Genomic DNA, 27,957 nt, shown 5'->3' with positions numbered 1-27,957 from the left:
GCTATGTGTATAAAGATGGAATTATCTACACTGCTATCTTTATGAACATGGAAATATCTGCACCGCTAACTGTTTGAACAGGGAAATATATACACCGCTATCTGCATGTAAATGGAAATGTCTACACAGTTATCTGCATATACATGGAAATACCTACACAGCTATCTCTTTACACATGGAAATAACTACACTGCTATCTGTATGAACATAGAAATATCTACACCGCTATCTGTATGAACATGGAAATATCTACACCGCTACCTGTATAAACACGGAAATATGTACACCGCTACCTGTATAAACATGGAAGTATCAGCACCGCTATCGGTATTAACATGGCAATATCTACACGGCTATCTGTATGAACATGGAAATATCTACACCGCTATCTGTATGAACATGGAAATATCTACACCACTATCTGTATGAACATGGAAAAAGCTACACAGCCATCTGGATGATCATGGAAATATCTACACTGCTATCTGTATGAACTTGGATATATCTACACAGCCATCTGGATGAACATGGAAATATCTACACCGCTATCTGTATGAACATGGAAATACATACACAGCTATCTGTATGAACATGGAAATAACTACACCACTATCTGTATGAACGTGGAAATATCTACACCGCTATCTGTATGAACATGGAAATATCTTCACTGCCATCTGTATGAACATGGATATATCTACACAGCCATCTGGATGAACATGGAAATATCTACACCGCTATCTGTATGAACATGGATATATCTACACAGCCATCTGGATGAACATGGAAATATCTTTACCGCTATCTCTATGAACATGGAAATATCTTCACCGCTATCTGTGTAAACATGCATACATATTCACCGCAATCTGTATAAGCATGGCAATATCTACACCGCTATCTGTATGAACATGGAAATATCTACACCGCTATCTGTATGAACATGGAAATATCTACACCGCCATCTGTATGAACATGGAAATATCTGCACCGCCATCTGTATGAACTTATAAATATCTACACCGCCATCCGTATTAAGATGGAGATATCTACACCGCTATCTGTATAAACATGGAAATAACTACACCGCAATCTCTATAAACACGTAAATTTTTACAACGCTATCTGGGTAAACATGGAAATGTCTACAGTGCTATCTCTATAAACTTGGAAATATCTACACCACCATCTGTAGAAACATGGAAATAGCTATACCGCTGTCAGTAAACAAGGAAATATCTACAACGCTATCTCTATAAACATGGAAATATCTACAACGCCATCTGTACGAACAAGGAAATATCTACACCGCCATCCGTATGAACTTGGAAATATCGACACCGCTATCTGTCTGAACATGGAAATATCTACAAAGCTATCTGTATATACATGGAAATATCTACACCGCTATCTCCAGGAACATGGTAATAACTACACCGCTATCTCTATAAATATGGAAATATCTACACCGCCATCCCTATGAACATGGAAAAACTACACCGCCATCTGTATGAACATGGAAATATCTACACCGCTATCTGTATGAACATGGAAATACATACACCGCTATCTGTATGAACTTGGAAATAACTACACCGCTATCTGTATGAACGTGGAAATATCTACACCGCTATCTGTATGAACATGGAAATATCTGCACCGCTATCTGTATGAACATGGAAATATCTACACCGCTATCTGTATGAACATGGATATATCTACAGAGCCATCTGGATGAACATGGAAATATCTACACCGGTATCTGTGTAAACATGCATAAATCTTCACCTCTTTCTGTATAAACATGGAAATATCTACACTGCTATCTTTATGAACATGGAAATATCTACACCGCTAACTGTTTGAACAGGGAAATATATACACCGCTATCTGCATGAAAATGGAAATGTCTACACAGCTATCTGCATATACATGGAAATATCTACACAGCTATCTCTTTACAGATGGAAATAACTACACCGCTATCTGTATGAACATGGAAATATCTACACCGCCATCTGTATGAACATGGAAATATCTGCACCGCCATCTGTATGAACATATAAATATCTGCACCGCCATCTGTATTAAGACGGAGACATCTACACGCTATCTGTATGAACATGGAAATATCTACACCGCTATGTGTATAAACATGGAAATATCTACACCGCTATCTGTATAAACATGGAAATATCTACTCTGCTACCTGTATAAACATGGAAATATCAGCACCGCTATCTGTATGAACATGGAAATAACTACACCGCTTCTGTATGAACATGGAAAAATCTTCACAGCCATCTCTATGAACCTGGATATATCTACACAGCCATCTGTATGAACATGGAAATATCTTCACCGCCATCTGTATGAACATGGATATGTCTACACAGCCGTCTGGATGAACATGGAAATATCTACACCGCTATCTGTATGAACATGGAAATATCTACACCGCTATCTGTGTAAACATGCATACATCTTCACCGCTATCTGCATAAACATGGAAATATCCACACCGCTATCTGTATGAACATGGAAATATCTACACCGCTATCTGTTTGAACATGGAAATAACTACACCGCTATCTGCATGGAAATGGAAATATCTACACAGCTATCTGTATATACATGGAAATATCTACACAGCTATCTCTTTGCACATGGAAATAACTACACCGCTATCTCTATAAACATGGAAATATCTACACCTCTATCTGTATGAACATGGAAATATGTACACCGCTACCTGTATAAACACGGAAATATGTACACCGCTACCTGTATAAACATGGAAGTATCAGCACTGCTATCGGTATGAACATGGCAATATCTACACGGCTATCTGTATGAACATGGAAATATCTACACCGCTATCTGTATGAACATGGAAATATCTACACCACTATCTGTATGAACATGGAAATAGCTACACAGCCATCTGGATGAACATGGAAATATGTACACCGCTATCTGTATGAACATGGATATATCTACACAGCCATCTGGATGAACATGGAAATATCTACACTGCTATCTGTATGAACATGGAAATACATACACTGCTATCTGTATGAACATGGAAATATCTACACCGCTTTCTGTATGAACATGGAAATATCTTCACCGCCATCTGTATGAACATGGATATATCTACACAGCCATCTGTATGAACATGGAAATATCTACACCGTTATCTGCATTTACATGGATATATCTACTCAGCCATCTGGATGAACATGGAAATATATACACCGCTATCTGTGTAAACATGCATACATCTTCACCGCTATGTGTATAAAGATGGAATTATCTACACTGCTATCTATATGAACATGGAAATATCTGCACCGCTAACTGTTTGAACAGGGAAATATATACACCGCTATCTGAATGTAAATGGAAATGTCTACACAGCTATCTGCATATACGTGGAAATATCTACACAGCTATCTCTTTACACATGGAAATAACTACACTGCTATCTGTATGAACATGGAAATATCTACACTGCTATCTTTATGAACATGGAAATATCTAAACTGCTAACTGTTTGAACAGTTAAATATATACACCGCTATCTGCATGAAAATGGAAATGTCTACACCGCTATCTGCATATACATGGAAATATCTACACAGCTATCTCTTTACACATGGAAATAACTACACCGCTATCTGTATGAACATGGAAATATCTACACCGCCATCTGTATGAACAAGGATATGTCTACACAGCCGTATGGATGAACATGGAAATATCTACACCGCTATCTGTATGAACATGGAAATATCTACACCGCTATCTGTGTAAACATGCATACACCTTCACCGCTATCTGTATAAACATGGAAATATCTACACCGCTATCTGTTTGAACATGGAAATATCTAAACCGCTATCTGCATGAAAATGGAAATATCTACACAGCTATCTGCATGTACATGGAAATATCTACACAGCTATCTCTTTGCACATGGAAATAACTACACCGCTACCTCTATAAACATGGAAATATCTACACCACCATCTGTATGAACATGGAAATATCTGCACCGCCATCTGTATGAACATATAAATATCTACACCGCCATCTGTATTAAGAAGGAGATATCTACACCGCTATCTGTATAAACATGGAAATATCTACACCACTATCTGTATGAACATGGAAATAGCTACACAGCCATCTGGATGAACATGGAAATATCTACACCACTATCTGTATGAACATGGAAATATCTACACCGCTATCTGTATGAACATGGAAATATCTTCACCGCCATCTGTATGAACATGGATATATCTACACAGCCTTCTGGATGAACATGGAAATATCTGCACCGCTATCTGTATGAACATGGAAATATCTACACCGCTATCTGTATGAACATGGATATATCTACACAGCCATCTGGATGAACATGGAAATATCTACACCGCTATCTGTGTAAACATGCATACATCTTCACCGCTATCTGTATAAACATGGAAATATCTACACTGCTATCTTTATGAACATGGAAATATCTACACCGCTATCTGTGTAAACATGCATACATCTTCACCGCTATCTGTATAAACATGGAAATATCTACACCGCTACCTGTATAAACATGGAAATATCTACACCGCTACCTGTATAAACACGGAAATATGTACACCGCTACCTGTATAAACATTTTAATTTCCACACCGATATCTGTATGAACATGGAAATATCTGCACCGCCATCTGTATGAACATATAAATATCTACACTGCCATCTGTATTAAGAATGAGATATCTACACCGCTATCTGTATAAACATGGAAATATCTACACCGCAATCTCTATAAACACGTAAATATTTACAACGCTATCTGGGTAAACATGGAAATGTCTATAGTGCTATCTCTATAAACTTGGAAATATCTACACCACCATCTGTAGAAACATGGAAATAGCTATACCGCTGTCAGTATAAACATGGAAATATCTACAACGCTATCTCTATAAACATGGAAATATCTACAACGCCATCAGTACGAACAAGGAAATATCTACACCGCCATCTGTATGAACTTGGAAATATCGACACCGCTATCTGTCTGAACATGGAAATATGTACAAAGCTATCTGTATATACATGGAAATATCTACACCGCTATCTCCAGGAACATGGAAATAACTACACCGCTATCTCTATAAATATGGAAATATCTACACCGCCATCCCTATGAACATGGAAAAACTACACCGCCATCTGTATGAACATGGAAATATCTACACCGCTATCTGTATGAACATGGAAATACATACTCCGCTCTCTGTATGAACCTGGAAATAACTACACCGCTATCTGTATGAACATGGAAATATCTACACCGCTATCTGTATGAACATGGAAATATCTTCACCGCCATCTGTATGAACATGGATATATCTACACAGCCATCTGGATGAACATGGAAATCTCTGCACCGCTATCTGTATGAACATGGAAATATCTACACCGCTATCTGTATGAACATGGATATATCTACAGAGCCATCTGGATGAACATGGAAATATCTACACCGCTATCTGTGTAAACATGCATACATCTTCACCGCTTTCTGTATAAACATGGAAATATCTACACTGCTATCTTTATGAACATAGAAATATCTACACCGCTAACTGTTTGAACAGGGAAATATATACACCGCTATCTGCATGAAAATGGAAATGTCTACACAGCTGTCTGCATATACATGGAAATACCTACACAGCTATCTCTTTACACATGGAATATAACTACACCGCTATCTGTATGAACATGGAAATATCTACACCGCCATCTGTATGAACATGGAAATATCTCCACCGCCATCTGAATGAACATATAAATATCTACACCGCCATCTGTATTAAGATGGAAATATCTACACCGCTATCTGTGTAAACATGCATACATCTTCACCGCTATCTGTATAAACATGGAAATATCCACACCGCTATCTGTATGAACATGGAAATATCTACACCGCTATCTGTTTGAACATGGAAATATCTACACCGCTATCTGCATGGAAATGGAAATATCTACACAGCTATCTGTATATACATGGAAATATCTACACAGCTATCTCTTTGCACATGGAAATAACTACACCGCTATCTCTATAAACATGGAAATATCTACACCACCATCTGTATGAACATGGAAATATCTGCACCGCCATCTGTATGAACATATAAATATCTACACCACCATCTGTATTAAGAAGGAGATATCTACACCGCTATCTGTATAAACATGGAAATATCTACACCGCTATCTGTATGAATATGGAAATATCTACACCGCTACCTGTATAAACATGGAAATATGTACACCGCTACCTGTATAAACATGGAAGTATCAGCACCGCTATCGGTATGAACATGGCAATATCTACACGGCTATCTGTATGAACATGGAAATATCTACACCACTATCTGTATGAACATGGAAATATCTACACCACTATCTGTATGAACATGGAAATAGCTACACAGCCATCTGGATGAACATGGAAATATCTACACCGCTATCTGTATGAACATGGATATATCTACACAGCCATCTGGATGAACATGGAAATATCTACACCGCTATCTGTATGAACGTGGAAATAACTACACCGCTATCTGTATGAACATGGAAATATCTACACCGCTATCTGTATGAACATGGAAATATCTACACCGCTATCTGCATGAACATGGAAATATCTTCACCGCCATCTGTATGAACATGGATATATCTACACAGCCATCTGGATGAACATGGAAATATCTGCACCGCTATCTGTATGAACATGGAAATATCTACACCGCTATCTGTATGAACATGGATATATCTACACAGCCATCTGGATGAACATGGAAATATCTACACCGCTATCTGTGTAAACATGCATACATCTTCACCGCTATCTGTATAAACATGGAAATATCTACACTGCTATCTTTATGAACATGGAAATATCTACACCGCTAACTGTTTGAACAGGGAAATATATACACCGATATCTGCATGAAAATGGAAATGTCTACACAGCTATCTGCATTTACTTGGAAATATCTACACAGCTCTCTCTTTACACATGGAAATAAATACACCGCTATCTGTATGAACATGGAAATATCTACATCGCCATCTGTAGGAACTTGGAAATATCTGCACAGCCATGTGAATGAACATGTAAATATCTACAACGCCATCTGTATTAAGATGGAGATATCTACACCGCTATCTGTATAAACATGGAAATATCTACACCGCTATGTGTATAAACATGGAAATATCTACACCGCTATCTGTATAAACATGGAAATATCTACACCGCTACCTGTATAAACATGGAAATATCAGCACCGCTATCAGTATGAACATGGAAGTATCTACACCGCCATCTGTAAGAACATGGAAATATCTTCACCGCCATCTGCATGAACATGGAAATATCTGCCCCGCCATCTGTATGAACATATAAATATCTACACCGCCATCTGTATTAAGATGGAGATATCTACACCGCTATGTGTATAAAGATGGAAATATCTACACCGCTATGTGTATAAAGATGGAAATATCTACACCGCTATCTGTATAAACATGGAAATATCTACACTGCTACCTCTATGAACATGGAAATATCAGCACCGCTATCTGTATGAACATGGAAATATCTACACCGCCATCTGTATGAACATGGAAAAATCTTCACCGCCATCTGTATGAACATGGATATAACTACACAGCCATCTGTATGAACATGGAAATATCTTCACCGCCATCTGTATGAACATGGATATGTCTACACAGCCGTCTGGATGAACATATAAATATCTACACCGCCATCTGTATTAAGAATGAGATATCTACACCGCTATCTGTATAAACATGGAAATTTCCACACCGCTATCTGTATGAACATGGAAATATCTGCACCGCCATCTGTATGAACATATAAATATCTACACTGCCATCTGTATTAAGAATGAGATATCTACACCGCTATCTGTATAAACATGGAAATATCTACACCGCTATCTGTATGAACATGGAAATATCTACACCGCTACCTGTATAAACACGGAAATATGTACACCGCTACCTGTATAAACATGGAAGTATCAGCACCGCTATCGGTATGAACATGGCAATATCTACACGGCTATCTGTATGAAAATGGAAATATCTACACCGCTATCTGTATGAACATGGAAATATCTACACCGCTATCTGTATGAACATGGAAATACCTACACAGCCATCTGGATGAACATGGAAATATCTACACCGCTATCTGTATGAACTTGGATATATCTACACAGCCATCTGGATGAACATGGAAATATCTACACCGCTATCTGTATGAACATGGAAATACATACACCGCTATCTGTATGAACATGGAAATAACTACACCGCTATCTGTATGAACGTGGAAATATCTACACCGCTATCTGTATGAACATGGAAATATCTTCACCGCCATCTGTATGAACATGGATATATCTACACAGCCATCTGGATGAACATGGAAATATCTACACCGCTATCTCTATGAACATGGATATATCTACACAGCCATCAGGATGAACATGGATATATCTTTACCGCTATCTCTATGAACATGGAAATATCTTCACCGCTATCTGTGTAAACATGCATACATATTCACCGCAATCTGTATAAGCATGGCAATATCTACACCGCTATCTGTATGAACATGGAAATATCTACACCGCTATCTGTATGAACATGGAAATATCTACACCGCCATCTGTATGAACATGGAAATATCTGCACCGCCATCTGTATGAACATATAAATATCTACACCGCCATCCGTATTAAGATGGAGATATCTACACCGCTATCTGTATAAACATGGAAATAACTACACCGCAATCTCTATAAACTTGTAAATATTTACAACGCTATCTGGGTAAACATGGAAATGTCTATAGTGCTATCTCTATAAACTTGGAAATATCTACACCACCATCTGTAGAAACATGGAAATAGCTATACCGCTGTCAGTATAAACATGGAAATATCTACAACGCTATCTCTATAAACATGGAAATATCTACAACGCCATCTGTACGAACAAGGAAATATCTACACCGCCATCCGTATGAACTTGGAAATATCGACACCGCTATCTGTCTGAACATGGAAATATGTACAAAGCTATCTGTATATACATTTAAATATCTACACCGCTATCTCCAGGAACATGGAAATAACTACACCGCTATCTCCATAAATATGGAAATATCTACACCGCCATCCCTATGAACATGGAAAAACTACACCGCCATCTGTATGAACATGGAAATATCTACACCGCTATCTGTATGAACATGGAAATACATACACCGCTATCTGTATGAACTTGGAAATAACTACACCGCTATCTGTATGAACGTGGAAATATCTACACCGCTATCTGTATGAACATGGAAATATCTACACCGCCATCTGTATGAACATGGAAATATCTGCACCGCCATCTGTATGAACATATAAATATCTACACCGCCATCCGTATTAAGATGGAGATATCTACACCGCTATCTGTATAAACATGGAAATAACTACACCGCAATCTCTATAAACATGTAAATATTTACAACGCTATCTGGGTAAACATGGAAATGTCTATAGTGCTATCTCTATAAACTTGGAAATATCTACACCACCATCTGTAGAAACATGGAAATAGCTATACCGCTGTCAGTATAAACATGGAAATATCTACAACGCTATCTCTATAAACATGGAAATATCTACAACGCCATCTGTACGAACAAGGAAATATCTACACCGCCATCCGTATGAACTTGGAAATATCGACACCGCTATCTGTCTGAACATGGAAATATGTACAAAGCTATCTGTATATACATTTAAATATCTACACCGCTATCTCCAGGAACATGGAAATAACTACACCGCTATCTCCATAAATATGGAAATATCTACACCGCCATCCCTATGAACATGGAAAAACTACACCGCCATCTGTATGAACATGGAAATATCTACACCGCTATCTGTATGAACATGGAAATACATACACCGCTATCTGTATGAACTTGGAAATAACTACACCGCTATCTGTATGAACGTGGAAATATCTACACCGCTATCTGTATGAACATGGAAATATCTTCACCGCCATCTGTATGAACATGGATATATCTACACAGCCATCTGGATGAACATGGAAATATCTGCACCGCTATCTGTATGAACATGGAAATATCTACACCGCTATCTGTATGAACATGGATATATCTACAGAGCCATCTGGATGAACATGGAAATATCTACACCGTTATCTGTGTAAACATGCATACATCTTCACCGCTTTCTGTATAAACATGGAAATATATACACTGCTATCTTTATGAACATGGAAATATCTTCACCGCTATCTGTTTGAACAGGGAAATATATACACCGCTATCTGCATGAAAATGGAAATGTCTACACAGCTGTATGCATATACATGGAAATATCTACACAGCTATCTCTTTACACATGGAATATAACTACACCGCTATCTGTATGAACATGGAAATATCTACACCGCCATCTGTATGAACATGGAAATATCTCCACCGCCATCTGAATGAACATATAAATATCTACACCGCCATCTGTATTAAGGAGGAGATATCTACACCGCTATCTGTATAAACATGGAAATATCTACACCGCTATCTGTATGAACATGGAAATATCTACACCGCTACCTGTATAAACACGGAAATATGTACACCGCTACCTGTATAAACATGGAAGTATCAGCACCGCTATCGGTATGAACATGGCAATATCTACACGGCTATCTGTATGAACATGGAAATATCTACAACGCCATCTGTATGAACATGGAAATATCTTCACCGCCATCTGTATGAACATGGATATATCTACACAGCCATCTGGATGAACATGGAAATATCTACACCGCTATCTGTATGAACATGGAAATATCTACACCGCTATCTGTATGAACATGGAAATATCTACACAGCCATCAGGATGAACATGGAAATATCTACACCGCTATCTGTATCAACATGGAAATACATACACCGCTATCTGTATGAACATGGAAATATCTACACCGCTATCTGTATGAACATGGAAATATCTACACCGCTATCTGTATGAACATGGAAATATCTTCACCGCCATCTGTATGAACATGGATATATCTACACAGCCATGTGGATGAACATGTTAATATCTACACCGCTATCTTTATGTAAATGGAAATATCTACACTGCTAACTGTTTGAACAGGGAAATACATACACCGCTATCTGCATGAAAACGGATATATCTACACAGCTATCTGCTTATACATGGAAATATCTACACAGCTATCTCTTTACACATGGAAATAACTACACCGCTATCTGTATGAACATGGAAATATCTACACCGCCATCTGTATGAACATGGAAATATCTGCACCGCCATCTGTATGAACATTTCAATATCTACACCGCCATCTGTATTAAGATGGAGATATCTACACCACTATCTGCATGAACATGGAAATATCTACACCGCTATCTGTATTAACTTGGATATATCTACACCGCTATGTGTATAAACATGGAAATATCTACACTGCTATCTGTATAAACATGGAAATATCTACACCGATACCTGTATAAACATGGAAATATCAGCACCGCTATCAGTATGAACAGGGAAGTTTCTACACCGCCATCTGTATGAACATGGAAATATCTTCACAGCCATCTGTATGAACATGGAAATATCTGCACCGCAATCTGTATGAACTTATAAATATCTACACCGCCATCTGAATTAAGATGGAGGTATCTACACCGCTATCTGTATAAACATGGAAATATCTACACCGCTATGTGTATAAACATGGAAATATCTACACCGCTATCTGTATAAACATGGAAATATCTACTCTGCTACCTGTATAAACATGGAAATATCAGCACCGCTATCTGTATGAACATGGAAATATCTACACCGCCATCTGTATGAACATGGAAAAATCTTCACCGCCATCTGTATGATCATGGATATATCTACACAGCCATCTGTATGAACATGGAAATATCTTCACCGCCATCTGTATGAACATGGATATGTCTACACAGCCGTCTGGATGAACATATAAATATCTACACCGCCATCTGTATTAAGAATGAGATATCTACAACGCTATGTGTATAAACATGGAAATATCTACACCGCTATCTGTATGAACATGGAAATATCTGCACCGCCATCTGTATGAACATATAAATATCTACACCGCAATCTGTATAAAGAATGAGATATCTACACCGCTATCTGTATAAACATGGAAATATCTACACCGCTATCTGTATGAACATGGAAATATCTACACCGCTACCTGTATAAACACGGAAATATGTACACCGCTACCTGTATAAACATGGAAGTATCAGCACCGCTATCGGTATGAACATGGCAATATCTACACGGCTATCTGTATGAACATGGAAATATCTACACCGCTATCTGTATGAACATGGAAATATCTACACCAATATCTGTATGAACATGGAAATAGCTACACAGCCATCTGGATGAACATGGAAATATCTACACCGCTATCTGTATGAACATGGATATATCTACACAGCCATCTGGATGAACATGGAAATAACTACACCGCTATCTGTATGAACATGGAAATACATACACCGCTATCTGTATGAACATGGAAATAACTACACCGCTATCTGTATGAACATGGAAATATCTACAACGCTATCTGTATGAACATGGGTATATCTTCACCGCCATCTGAATGAACATGGATATATCTACACAGCCATCTGGATGAACATGGAAATATCTGCACCGCTATCTGTATGAACATGGAAATATCTACACCGCTATCTGTATGAACATGGATATATCTACAGAGCCATCTGGATGAACTTGGAAATATCTACACCGCTATCTGTGTAAACATGCATACATCTTCACCGCTTTCTGTATAAACATGGAAATATCTACACTGCTATCTTTATGAACATGGAAATATCTACACCGCTAACTGTTTGAACAGGGAAATATATACACCGCTATCTGCATGAAAATGGAAATGTCTACACAGCTATCTGCATATACATGGAAATATCTACACAGCTATCTCTTTACACATGGAAATAACTACACCGCTATCTGTATGAACATGGAAATATCTACACCGCCATCTGTATGAACATGGAAATATCTCCACCGCCATCTGAATGAACATATAAATATCTACACCGCCATCTGTATTAAGATGGAGATATCTATACCGCTATCTGTATAAACATGGAAATATCTACACCGCTATGTGTATAAACTTGGAAATATCTACACCGCTATATGTATAAACATGGAAATATCTACACCGCTACCTGTATAAACATGGAAATATCAGCACCGCTATCAGTATGAACATGGAAGTATCTACACCGCCATCTGTATGAACATGGAAATATCTTCACCGCCATCTGTATGAACATATAAATATCTACACCGACATCTGTATTAAGATGGAGATATCTACACGCTATCTGTATAAACATGGAAGTATGTACACCGCTATGTGTATAAACATGGAAATATCTACACTGCTATCTGTATAAACATGGAAATATCTACACTGCTACCTGTATAAACATGGAAATATCAGCCCCGCTATCTCTTTGAACATGGAAATACCTACACCGCTATGTGTATAAACATGGAAATATCTACACCGCTATCTGTATAAACATGGAAATATCTACACTGCTACCTGTATAAACATGGATATATCAGCACCGCTATCTGTATGAACATGGAAATATCTACACCGCTTCTGTATGAACATGGAAAAATCTTCACCGCCATCTCTATGAACCTGGATATATCTACACAGCCATCTGTATGAACAAGGAAATATCTTCACCGCCATCTGTATGAACATGGATATGTCTACACAGCCGTCTGGATGAACATGGAAATATCTACACCGCTATCTGTATGAACCTGGAAATATCTACACCGCTATCTGTGTAAACATGCATACATCTTCACCGCTATCTGTATAAACATGGAAATATCCACACCGCTATCTGTATGAACATGGAAATATCTACACCGCTATCTGTTTGAACATGGAAATATCTACACCGCTCTCTGCATGAAAATCGAAATATCTACACAGCTATCTGCATATACATGGAAATATCTACACAGCTATCTCTTTGCACATGGAAATAACTACACCGCTATCTCTATAAGCATGGAAATATGTACTCCACCATCTGTATGAACATGGAAATATCTGCACCGCCATCTGTATGAACATATAAATATCTACAATGCCATCTGTATTAAGAAGGAGATATCTACACAGCTATCTGTATAAACATGGAAATATCTACACCGCTATCTGTATGAACATGGAAATATCTACACCGATACCTGTATAAACATGGAAATATCAGCACCGCTATCTGTATGAACATGGAAATATCTACACCGCTATCTGTATGAACATGGAAATATCTACACCGCTATCTGTATGAACATGGAAATATCTTCACCGCCTTCTGTATGAACATGGATATATCTACACAGCCATCTGGATGAACATGGAAATATCTGCACTGCTATCTGTATGAACATGGAAATATCTACACCGCTATCTGTAGGAACAGGGATATATCTACAAAGCCATGTGGATGAACATGGAAATATGTACACCGCTATCTGTTTAAACATGCATACATCTTCACCGCTATCTGTATAAACTTGGAAATATCTACACTGCTATCTTTATGAACATGGAAATATCTACACCGCTAACTGTTTGAGCAGGGAAATATATACACCGCTATCTGCATGAAAATGGAAATGTCTTCACAGCTATCTGCATATACATGGAAATATCTACACAGCTATCTCTTTACACATGGAAATATCTACACCGATATCTGTATGAACATGGAAATATGTACACCGCTATCTGTTTGAACATGGAAATATCTACACCGCTATCTGCATGAAAATGGAAATATCTACACGACTATCTGCATATAAATGGAAATATCTACACAGCTATCTCTTTGCACATGGAAATAACTACACCGCTATCTCTATAAACATGGAAATATCTACACCGCCATCTGTATGAACATGGAAATATCTACACCGCAATCAGAATTAAGAAGGAGCTATCTACACCGCTATCTGTATAAACATGGAAATATCTACACCGCTATCTGTATGAACATGGAAATATCTACACCGCTATCTGTATAAACACGACAATATATACACCGCTACCTGTATAAACATGGAAGTATCAGCACCGCTATCGGTATGAACATGGCAATATCTACACGGCTATCTGTATGAACATGGAAATATCTACACCGCTATCTGTATAAACATGGAAATATCTACACCGCTATCTTTATGAACATGGAAATATCTACACCGCTAACTGTTTGAACAGGGAAATATATACACCGCTATCTGCATGAAAACGGAAATATCTACAGAACTATCTGCTTATACATGGAAATACCTACACAGCTATCTCTTTACACATGGAAATAACTACACCGCTATCTGTATGAACATGGAAATATCTACACCGCCATCTGTATGAACATGGAAATATCTTCACCGCCATCTGTATGAACATGGATATATCTACACAGCCATCTGGATGAACATGGAAATATCTGCACCGCTATCTGTATGAACATGGAAATATCTACACAGCTATCTGTATGAACAGGGATATATCTACACAGCCATGTGGATGAACATGGAAATATCTACACCGCTATCTGTTTAAACATGCATACATCTTCACCGCTATCTGTATAAACTTCGAAATATCTACACTGCTATCTTTATGAACATGGAAATATCTACACCACTAACTGTTTGTACAGGGAAATATATACACCGCTATCTGCATGAAAATGGAAATGTCTACACAGCTATCTGCATATACATGGAAATATCTACACAGCTATCTCTTTACACATGGAAATAACTACACCGATATCTGTATGAACATGGAAATATCTACACCGCTATCTGTATGAACATGGAAATATCTACACAGCCATCTGGATGAACATGGAAATATCTACACTGCTATCTGTATGAACATGGAAATACATACACCGATATCTGTATGAACATGGAAATATCTACACCGCTATCTGTATGAACATGGAAATATCTACACCACTATCTGTATGAACATGGAAATATCTATACCGCTATCTGTGTGAACATGGAAATATCTTCACCGCCATCTGTATGAACATGGATATATCTACACAGCCATCTGGATGAACGTGGAAATATCTACACCGCTATCTGTGTAAACATGCATACAACTTCACCGCTATCTGTATAAACATGGAAATATCTACACCGCTATCTTTATGAACATGGAAATATCTACACCGCTAACTGTTTGAACAGGGAAATATATACACCGCTATCTGTATGAAAATGGAAATATCTACACCGCTATCTGTATGAAAATGGAAATACATACACCGCTATCTGTATGAACATGGAAATATCTACACCGCTATGTGTATAAACATGGAAATATCTACACCGCTATCTGCATAATCATGGAAATATCTACACCGCTACATGTATAAACATGGAAATATCAGCCCCGCTATCTGTATGAACATGGAAATATCTACACCGCCATCTGTATGAACATGGAAATATCTTCACCGCCAGCTGTAGGAACATGGATATATCTACACAGCCATCTGTATGAACATGGAAATATCTACACCGCTATCTGTATGAACATGGAAATATCTTCACCGCCATCTGTATGAACATGGATATGTCTAAACAGCCATCTGTATGAACATTTAAATATCTACACCGCCATCTGTATTAAGATGGAGATAACTATCTGCATAAACATGGAAATATCTACACCGCTATCTGTATAAACATGGAAATATCTACACCGCTATGTGTATAAACATGGAAATATCTTCACCGCTATCTGTATAAACATGGAAATATCTACACCGCTACCTGTATAAACATGGAAATATCAGCACCGCTATCAGTATGAACATGGAAGTTTCTGCACCGCCATCTGTATGAACATGGAAATATCTTCACCGCCATCCGTATGAACATGGAAATATCTGCATCGCCATCTGTATGAACATATAAATATCTACACCGCCATCTGTATTAAGATGGAGATATCTACACCGCTATTTGTATAAACATGGAAATATCTACACCACTATCTGTATAAACATGGAAATTTCTACACCGCTATCTGTATAAACATGGAAATATCTACACCGCTACCTGTATAAACATGGAAATATCAGCACCGCTATCTGTATGAACATGGAAATATCTACACCGCCGTCTGTATGAACATGGAAATATCGTCACCGCCATCTGTATGAACATGGATATATCTACACAGCCATCTGTATGAACATGGAAACATCTTCACCGCCATCTGTATGAACATGGATATGTCTACACAGCCGTCTGGATGAACATGGAAATATCTACACCGCTATCTGTGTAAACATGCATACATCTTCACCACTATCTGTATAAACATGGAAATATCTACACCGCTATCTGCATGAAAATGGAAATTTCTACACGACTATCTGCATATAAATGGAAATATCTACACAGCTATCTCTTTGCACATGGAAATAACTTCACCGCTATCTCTATAAACATGGAAATATCTACACCGCCATCTGTATGAACATGGAAATATCTACACCGCCATCAGAATTAAGAAGGAGATACCTACACCGCTATCTGTATAAACATGGAAATATCTACACCGCTATCTGTATGAACATGGAAATATCTACACCGCTATCTGTATAAACACGGCAATATATACACCGCTACCTGTATAAACATGGAAGTATCAGCACCGCTATCGGTATGAACATGGCAATATCTACACGGCTATCTGTATGAACATGGAAATATCTACACCGCTATCTGTATAAACATGGAAATATCTACACCGTTATCTTTATGAACATGGAAATACCTACACCGCTAACTGTTTGAACAGGGAAATATATACACCGCTATCTGCATGAAAACGGAAATATCTACAGAGCTATCTGCTTATACATGGAAATACCTACACAGCTATCTCTTTACACATGGAAATAACTACACAGCTATCTGTATGAACATGGAAATATCTACAGCGCCATCTGTATGAACATGGAAATATCTGCACCGCCATCTGTATGAACATTTAAATATCTACACCGCCATCTGTATTAAGATGGAGATATCTACACCGCTATCTGCATAAACATGGAAATATCTACACCGCTATCTGTATAAACATGGAAATATCTACACCGCTATGTGTATAAACATGGAAATATCTACACTGCTATCTGTATAAACATGGAAATATCTAAACCGCTACCTGTATAAACATGGAAATATCAGCACCGCTATCAGTATGAACATGGAAATTTCTACACCGCCATCTGTATGAACATGGAAATATCTTCACCGCCATCCGTATGAACATGGAAATATCTGCACCGCCATCTGTATGAACATATAAATATCTACACCGCCATCTGTATTAAGATGGAGATATCTACACCGCTATCTCTATAAACATGGAAATATCTACACCGCTATGTGTATAAACATGGAAATATCTACACCGCTATCTGTATAAACATGGAAATATCTACACGGCTACCTGTATAAACATGGAAATATCAGCACCGCTATCTGTATGAACATGGAAATATCTACACCGCCATCTGTATGAACATGGAAAAATCTTCACCGCCATCTGTATGAACATGGATATATCTACACAGCCATCTGTATGAACATGGAAATATCTTCACCACCATCTGTATGAACATGGATATGTCTACACAGCCGTCTGGATGAACATATAAATATCTACACCGCCATCTGTATTAAGAATGAGATACCTACACCTCTATCTGTATAAACATGGAAATATCTACACCGCTATCTGTATGAACATGGAAATATCTACACCGTTACCTGTATAAACACGGAAATATGTACACCGCTACCTGTATAAACATGGAAGTATCAGCACCGCTATCGGTATGAACATGGCAATATCTACACGGCTATCTGTATGAACATGGAAATATCTACACCGCTATCTGTATGAACATGGAAATATCTACACCACTATCTGTATGAACATGGAAATAGCTACACAGCCATCTGGATGAACATGGAAATATCTACACCGCTATCTGTATGAACATGGATATATCTACACAGCCATCTGGATGAACATGGAAATATCTACACCGCTATCTGTATGAACATGGAAATACATATACCGCTATCTGTATGAACATGGAAATAACTACACCACTATCTGTATGAACATGGAAATATCTACACCGCTATCTGTATTAACATGGATATATCTTCACCGCCATCTGTATGAACATGGATATATCTACACAGCCATCTGGATGAACATGGAAATATCTACACCGCTATCTGTATGAACATGGATATATCTACAGAGCCATCTGGATGAACATGGTGATATCTACACCGCTATCTGTGTAAACATGCATACATCTTCACCGCTTTCTGTATAAACATGGAAATATCTACACTGCTATCTTTATGAACATGGAAATATCTACACCGCTAACTGTTTGTACAGGGAAATATATACACCGATATCTGCATGAAAATGGAAATGTCTACACAGCTATCTGCATTTACTTGGAATTATCTACACAGCTCTCTCTTTACACATGGAAATAAATACACCGCTATCTGTATGAACATGGAAATATCTACACCGCCATCTGTAGGAACATGAAAATATCTGCACAGCCATGTGAATGAACATATAAATATCTACAACGCCATCTGTATTAAGATGGAGATATCTACACCGCTATCTGTATAAACATGGAAATATCTACACCGCTATGTGTATAAACATGGAAATATCTACACCGCTATCTGTATAAACATGGAAATATCTACACCGCTACCTGTATAAACATGGAAATATCAGCACCGCTATCAGTATGAACATGGAAGTATCTTCACCGCCATCTGTAAGAACATGGAAATATCTTCACCGCCATCTGTATGAACATGGAAATATCTGCACCGCCATCTGTATGAACATATAAATATCTACACCGCCATCTGTATTAAGATGGAGATATCTACACCGCGATGTGTATAAAGATGGAAATATCTACACCGCTATGTGTATAAAGATGGAAATATCTACACCGCTATCTGTATAAACATGGAAATATCTACACTGCTACCTGTATAAACATGGAAATATCAGCACCGCTATCTGTATGAACATGGAAATATCTACACCGCCATCTGTATGAACATGGAAAAATCTTCACCGCCATCTGTATGAACATGGATATAACTACACAGCCATCTGTATGAACATGGAAATATCTTCACCGCCATCTGTATGAACATGGATATGTCTACACAGCCGTCTGGATGAACATATAAATATCTACACCGCCATCTGTATTAAGAATGAGATATCTACACCGCTATCTGTATAAACATGGAAATTTCCACACCGCTATCTGTATGAACATGGAAATATCTGCACCGCCATCAGTATGAACATATAAATATCTACACTGCCATCTGTATTAAGAATGAGATATCTACACCGCTATCTGTATAAACATGGAAATATCTACACCGCTATCTGTATGAACATGGAAATATCTACACCGCTACCTGTATAAACACGGAAATATGTACACCGCTACCTGTATAAACATGGAAGTATCAGCACCGCTATCGGTATGAACATGGCAATATCTACACGGCTATCTGTATGAAAATGGAAATATCTACACCGCTATCTGTATGAACATGGAAATATCTACACCGCTATCTGTATGAACATGGAAATACCTACACAGCCATCTGGATGAACATGGAAATATCTACACCGCTATCTGTATGAACTTGGATATATCTACACAGCCATCTGGATGAACATGGAAATATCTACACCGGTATCTGTATGAACATGGAAATACATACACCGCTATCTGTATGAACATGGAAATAACTACACCGCTATCTGTATGAACGTGGAAATATCTACACCGCTATCTGTATGAACATGGAAATATCTTCACCGCCATCTGTATGAACATGGATATATCTACACAGCCATCTGGATGAACATGGAAATATCTACACCGCTATCTCTATGAACATGGATATATCTACACAGCCATCAGGATGAACATGGAAATATCTTTACCGCTATCTCTATGAACATGGAAATATCTTCACCGCTATCTGTGTAAACATGCATACATATTCACCGCAATCTGTATAAGCATGGCAATATCTACACCGCTATCTGTATGAACATGGAAATATCTACACCGCTATCTGTATGAACATGGAAATATCTACACCGCCATCTGTATGAACATGGAAATATCTGCACTGCCATCTGTATGAACATATAAATATCTACACCGCCATCCGTATTAAGATGGAGATATCTACACCGCTATCTGTATAAACATGGAAATAACTACACCGCAATCTCTATAAACACGTAAATATTTACAACGCTATCTGGGTAAACATGGAAATGTCTATAGTGCTATCTCTATAAACTTGGAAATATCTACACCACCATCTGTAGAAACATGGAAATAGCTATACCGCTGTCAGTATAAACATGGAAATATCTAAAACGCTATCTCTATAAACATGGAAATATCTACAACGTCATCTGTACGAACAAGGAAATATCTACACCGCCATCCGTATGAACTTGGAAATATCGACACCGCTATCTGTCTGAACATGGAAATATGTACAAAGCTATCTGTATATACATGGAAATATCTACACCGCTATCTCCAGGAACATGGAAATAACTACACCGCTATCTCTATAAATATGGAAATATCTACACCGCCATCTCTATGAACATGGAAAAACTACACCGCCATCTGTATGAACATGGAAATATCTACACCGCTATCTGTATGAACATGGAAATATCTACACCGCTACCTGTATAAACACGGAAATATGTACACCGCTACCTGTATAAACATGGAATTATCAGCACCGCTATCGGTATGAACATGGCAATATGTACACGGCTATCTGTATGAACATGGAAATATCTACACCGCTATCTGTATGAACATGGAAATATCTACACCACTATCTGTATGAACATGGAAATAGCTACACAGCCATCTGGATGAACATGGAAATATCTACACCGCTATCTGTATGAACATGGGTATATCTACACAGCCATCTGGATGAACATGAAAATATCAACACCGCTATCTGTATGAACATGGAAATACATACACCGCTATCTGTATGAACAAGGAAATATCTACACCGCTATCTGTATGAACATGGAAATATCTACACCGCTATCTCTATGAACATGGAAATATCTTCACCGCCATCTGTATGAACATGGATATATCTACAGAGCCATCTGGATGAACATGGAAATATCTACACCGCTATCTGTATGAACAGGGATATATCTACACAGCCATGTGGATGAACGTGGAAATATCTACACAGCTATCTGTTTAAACATGCATACATCTTCACCGCTATCTGTATAAACTTGGAAATATCTACACTGCTATCTTTATGAACATGGAAATATCTACACCGCTAACTGTTTGAACAGGGAAATATATACCCCGCTATCTGCATGAAAATGGAAATGTCTTCACAGCTATCTGCATATACATGGAAATATCTACACAGCTATCTCTTTACTCATGGAAATAACTACACCGATATCTGTATGAACATGGAAATATGTACACCGCTCTCTGTATGAACATGGAAATATCTACACAGCCATCTGGATGAACATGGAAATATCTACACCGCTATCTGTATGAACATGGAAATACATACACCGATATCTGTATGAACATGGAAATATCTACACCGCTATCTGTATGAACATGGAAATATCTACACCGCTATCTGTATGAACATGGAAATATCTACACCGCTATCTGTATGAACCTGGAAATATCTACACCGCTATCTGTGTAAACATACATACATCTTCACCGCTATCTGTATAAACATCGAAATATACACACCGCTATCTGTATGAACATGGAAATATCTACTCCGCTATCTGTTTGAACATGGAAATATCTACACCGCTATCTGCATGAAAATCGAAATATCTACACAGCTATCTGCATATACATGGAAATATCTACACAGCTATCTCTTTGCACATGGAAATAACTACACCGCTATCTCTATAAACATGGAAATATCTACACCACCATCTGTATGAACTTGGAAATATCTGCACCGCGATCTGTATGAACATATAAATATCTAGACCGCCATCTGTATTAAGAAGGAGATATCTACACCGCTATCTGTATAAACATGGAAATATCTACACCGCTATCTGTATGAACATGGAAATATCTACACCGCTACCTGTGTAAACACGGTAATATGTTCACCACTACCTGTATAAACATGGAAGTATCAGCACCGCTATCGGTATGAACATGGCAATATGTACACTGCTATCTGTATGAACATGGAAATATCTACACCGCTATCTGTATGAACATGGAAATATCTACACCAGTATCTGTATGAACATGGAAATAGCTACACAGCCATCTGGATGAACATGGAAATATCTACACCGCTATCTGTATGAACATGGATATATCTACACAGCCATCTGGATGAACATGGAAATATCAACACCGCTATCTGTATGAACATGGAAATACATACACCGCTATCTGTATGAACATGGAAATATCTACACCGCTATCTGTATGAACATTGAAATATCTACACCGCTATCTGTATGAACATGGAAATATCTTCACCGCCATCTGTATGAACATGGATATATCTACACAGCCATCTGGATGAACATGGAATTATCTGCACCGCTATCTGTATGAACATGGAAATATCTACACCGCTATCTGTATGAACAGGGATATATCTACAAAGCCATGTGGATGAACATGCAAATATCTACACCGCTATCTGTTTAAACATGCATACATCTTCACCGCTATCTGTATAAACTTGGAAATATCTACACTGCTATCTTTATGAACATGGAAATATCTACACCGCTAACTGTTTGAACAGGGAAATATATACACCGCTATCTGCATGAAAATGGAAATGTCTTCACAGCTATCTGCATATACATGGAAATATCTACACAGCTATCTCTTTACACATGGAAATAACTACACCGCTATCTGTATGAACATGGAAATATCTACACCGCCATCTGTATGAACATGGAAGTATCTTCACCGCCATCTGTATGAACATGGATATATCTACACAGCCATCTGGATGAACATGGAAATATCTTCACCGCTATCTGTATGAACATGGAAATATCTACACCGCTATCTGTATGAACAGGGATATATCTACACAGCCATGTGGATGAACATGGAAATATCTACACCGCTATCTGTTTAAACATGCATACATCTTCACCGCTATCTGTATAAACTTGGAAATATCTACACTGCTATTTTTATGAACATGGAAATATCTACACCGCTATCTGTATGAAAATGGAAATACATACACCACTATCTGTATGAACAAGGAAATATCTACACCGCTATCTGAATAAACATGGAAATATCTACACCGCTACATGTATAAACATGGAAATATCTACACCGCTATGTGTATAAACATGGAAATATCTACACTGCTATCTGTATGAACATGGAAATATCTACACTGCTACCTGTATAAACATGGAAATATCAGCACCGCTATCTGTATGAACATGGAATTAACTACACCGCTATTTGTATAAACATGGAAATATCTACACCGCTATCTGTATAAACATGGAAATATCTACACTGCTACCTGTATAAACATGGATATATCAGCACCGCTATCTGTATGAACATGGAAATATCTACACCGCTTCTGTATGAACATGGAAAAATCTTCACCGCAATCTCTACGAACCTGGATATATCTACACAGCCATCTGTATGAACAAGGAAATATCCTCACCGCCATCTGTATGAACATGGATATGTCTACACAGCCGTCTGGATGAACATGGAAATATCTACACCGCTATCTCTATGAACATGGAAATATCTACACCGCTATCTGTGTAAACATGCATACATCTTCACCGCTATCTGTATAAACATGGAAATATCCACACCGCTATCTGTATGAACATGGAAATATCTACACCGCTATCTGTTTGAACATGGAAATATCTACACCGCAATCTGCATGAAAATGGAAATATCTACACAGCTATCTGCATATACATGGAAATATCTACACAGCTATCTCTTTGCACATGGAAATAACTACACCGCTATCTCTATAAACATGGAAATATCTACACCACCATCTGTATGAACATGGAAATATCTGCACCGCGATCTGTATGAACATATAAATATCTACACAGACATCTGTATTAAGAAGGAGATATCTACACCGCTATCTGTATAAACATGGAAATATCTACACCGCTATCTGTATGAACATGGAAATATGTACACCGCTACCTGTATAAACATGGAAGTATCAGCACCGCTATCGGTATGAACATGGCAATATGTACACGGCTATCTGTATGAACATGGAAATATCTACACCGCTATCTGTATGAACATGGAAATATCTACACCACTATCTGTATGAACATGGAAATAGCTACACAGCCATCTGGATGAACATGGAAATATCTACACCGCTAGCTGTATGAACATGGATATATCTACACAGCCATCTGGATGAACATGGAAATATCAACACGGCTATCTGTATGAACATGGAAATACATACACCGCTATCTGTATGGACATGGAAATATCTACACCGCTATCTGTATGAACATGGAAATATCTACACCGCTATCTGTATGAACATGGAAATATCTTCACCGCCATCTGTATGAACATGGATATATCTACACAGCCATCTGGATGAACATGTAAATATCTGCACCGCTATCTGTATGAACATGGAAATATCTACACCGCTATCTGTATGAACATGGATATATCTACACAGCCATCTGGATGAACATGGAAATATCTACACCGCTATCTGTTTAAACATGCATACATCTTCACCGCTATCTGTATAAACTTGGAAATATCTACACTGCTATCTTTATGAACATGGAAATATCTACACCGCTAACTGTTTGAACAGGGAAATATATACACCGCTATCTGTATGAAAATGGAAATGTCTACACAGCTATCTGCATATACATGGAAATATCTACACAGCTATCTCTTTACACATGGAAATAACTACACCGCTATCTGTATGAACATTGAAATATCTACACCGCTATCTGTATGAACATGGAAATATCTACACAGCCATCTGGATGAACATGGAAATATCTACACCGCTATCTGTATGAACATGGAAATACATACACCGATATCTGTATGAACATGGAAATATCTACACCGCTATCTGTATGAACATGGAAATATCTACACCGCTATCTGTATGAACATGGAAATATCTACACCGCTATCTGTATGAACATGGAAATATCTTCACCGCCATCTGTATGAACATGGATATATCTACACAGCCATCTGGATGAACGTGGAAATATATACAACGCTATCTGTGTGAACATGGATATATCTACACAGCCATCTGGATGAACGTGGAAATATCTACACCGCTATCTGTGTAAACACGCATACAACTTCACCGCTATCTGTATAAACATGGAAATATCTACACCGCTATCTTTATGAACATGGAAATATCTACACCGCTAACTGTTTGAACAGGGAAATATATACACCGCTATCTGCATGAAAATGGAAATATCTACACCGCTATCAGTATGAAAATGGAAATACATACACCGCTATCTGTATTAACATGGAAATATCTACACCGCTATGTGTATAAACATGGAAATATCTACACCGCTATCTGTATAAACATGGAAATATCTACACCGCTACATGTATAAACATGGAAATATCAGCCCCGCTATCTGTATGAACATGGAAATATCTGCACCTCCATCTGTATGAACATGGAAATATCTTCACCGCCATCTGTATGAACATGGAAATACCTTCACCGCCATCTGTATGAACATGGATATATCTACACAGCCATCTGTATGAACATGGAAATATGTACACCGCTATCTGTATGAACATGGAAATATCTACACCGCAATCTGTATGAACATGGAAATATCTTCACCGCCATCTGTATGAACATGGATATGTCTACACAGCCATCTGTATGAACATTTAAATATCTACACAGCCATCTGTATTAAGATGGAGATATCTACACAACTATCTGCATAAACGTGGAAATATCTACACCGCTATCTGTAAAAACATGGAAATATCTACACCGCTATGTGTATAAACATGGAAATATCTACACCGCTATCTGTATGAACATGGATATATCTACACAGCCATCTGGATGAACATGGAAATATCTACACCGCTATCTGTATGAACATGGAAATTCATATACCGCTATCTGTATGAACATGGAAATAACTACACCGCTATCTGTATGAACATGGAAATATCTACACCGCTATCTGTATTAACATGGATATATCTTCACCGCCATCTGTATGAACATGGATATATCTACACAGCCATCTGGATGAACGTGGAAATATCAACACCGCTATCTGTGTAAACATGCATAAAACTTCACCGCTATCTGTATAAACATGGAAATATCTACACTGCTATCT

The sequence above is a fragment of the Gorilla gorilla genome, chromosome 15, assembly GCF_029281585.2.
Source record: "Gorilla gorilla gorilla isolate KB3781 chromosome 15, NHGRI_mGorGor1-v2.1_pri, whole genome shotgun sequence".
NCBI classification, from domain to species: Eukaryota; Metazoa; Chordata; class Mammalia; order Primates; family Hominidae; genus Gorilla; species Gorilla gorilla.
Note: the sequence above shows the minus strand (reverse complement) of the source record.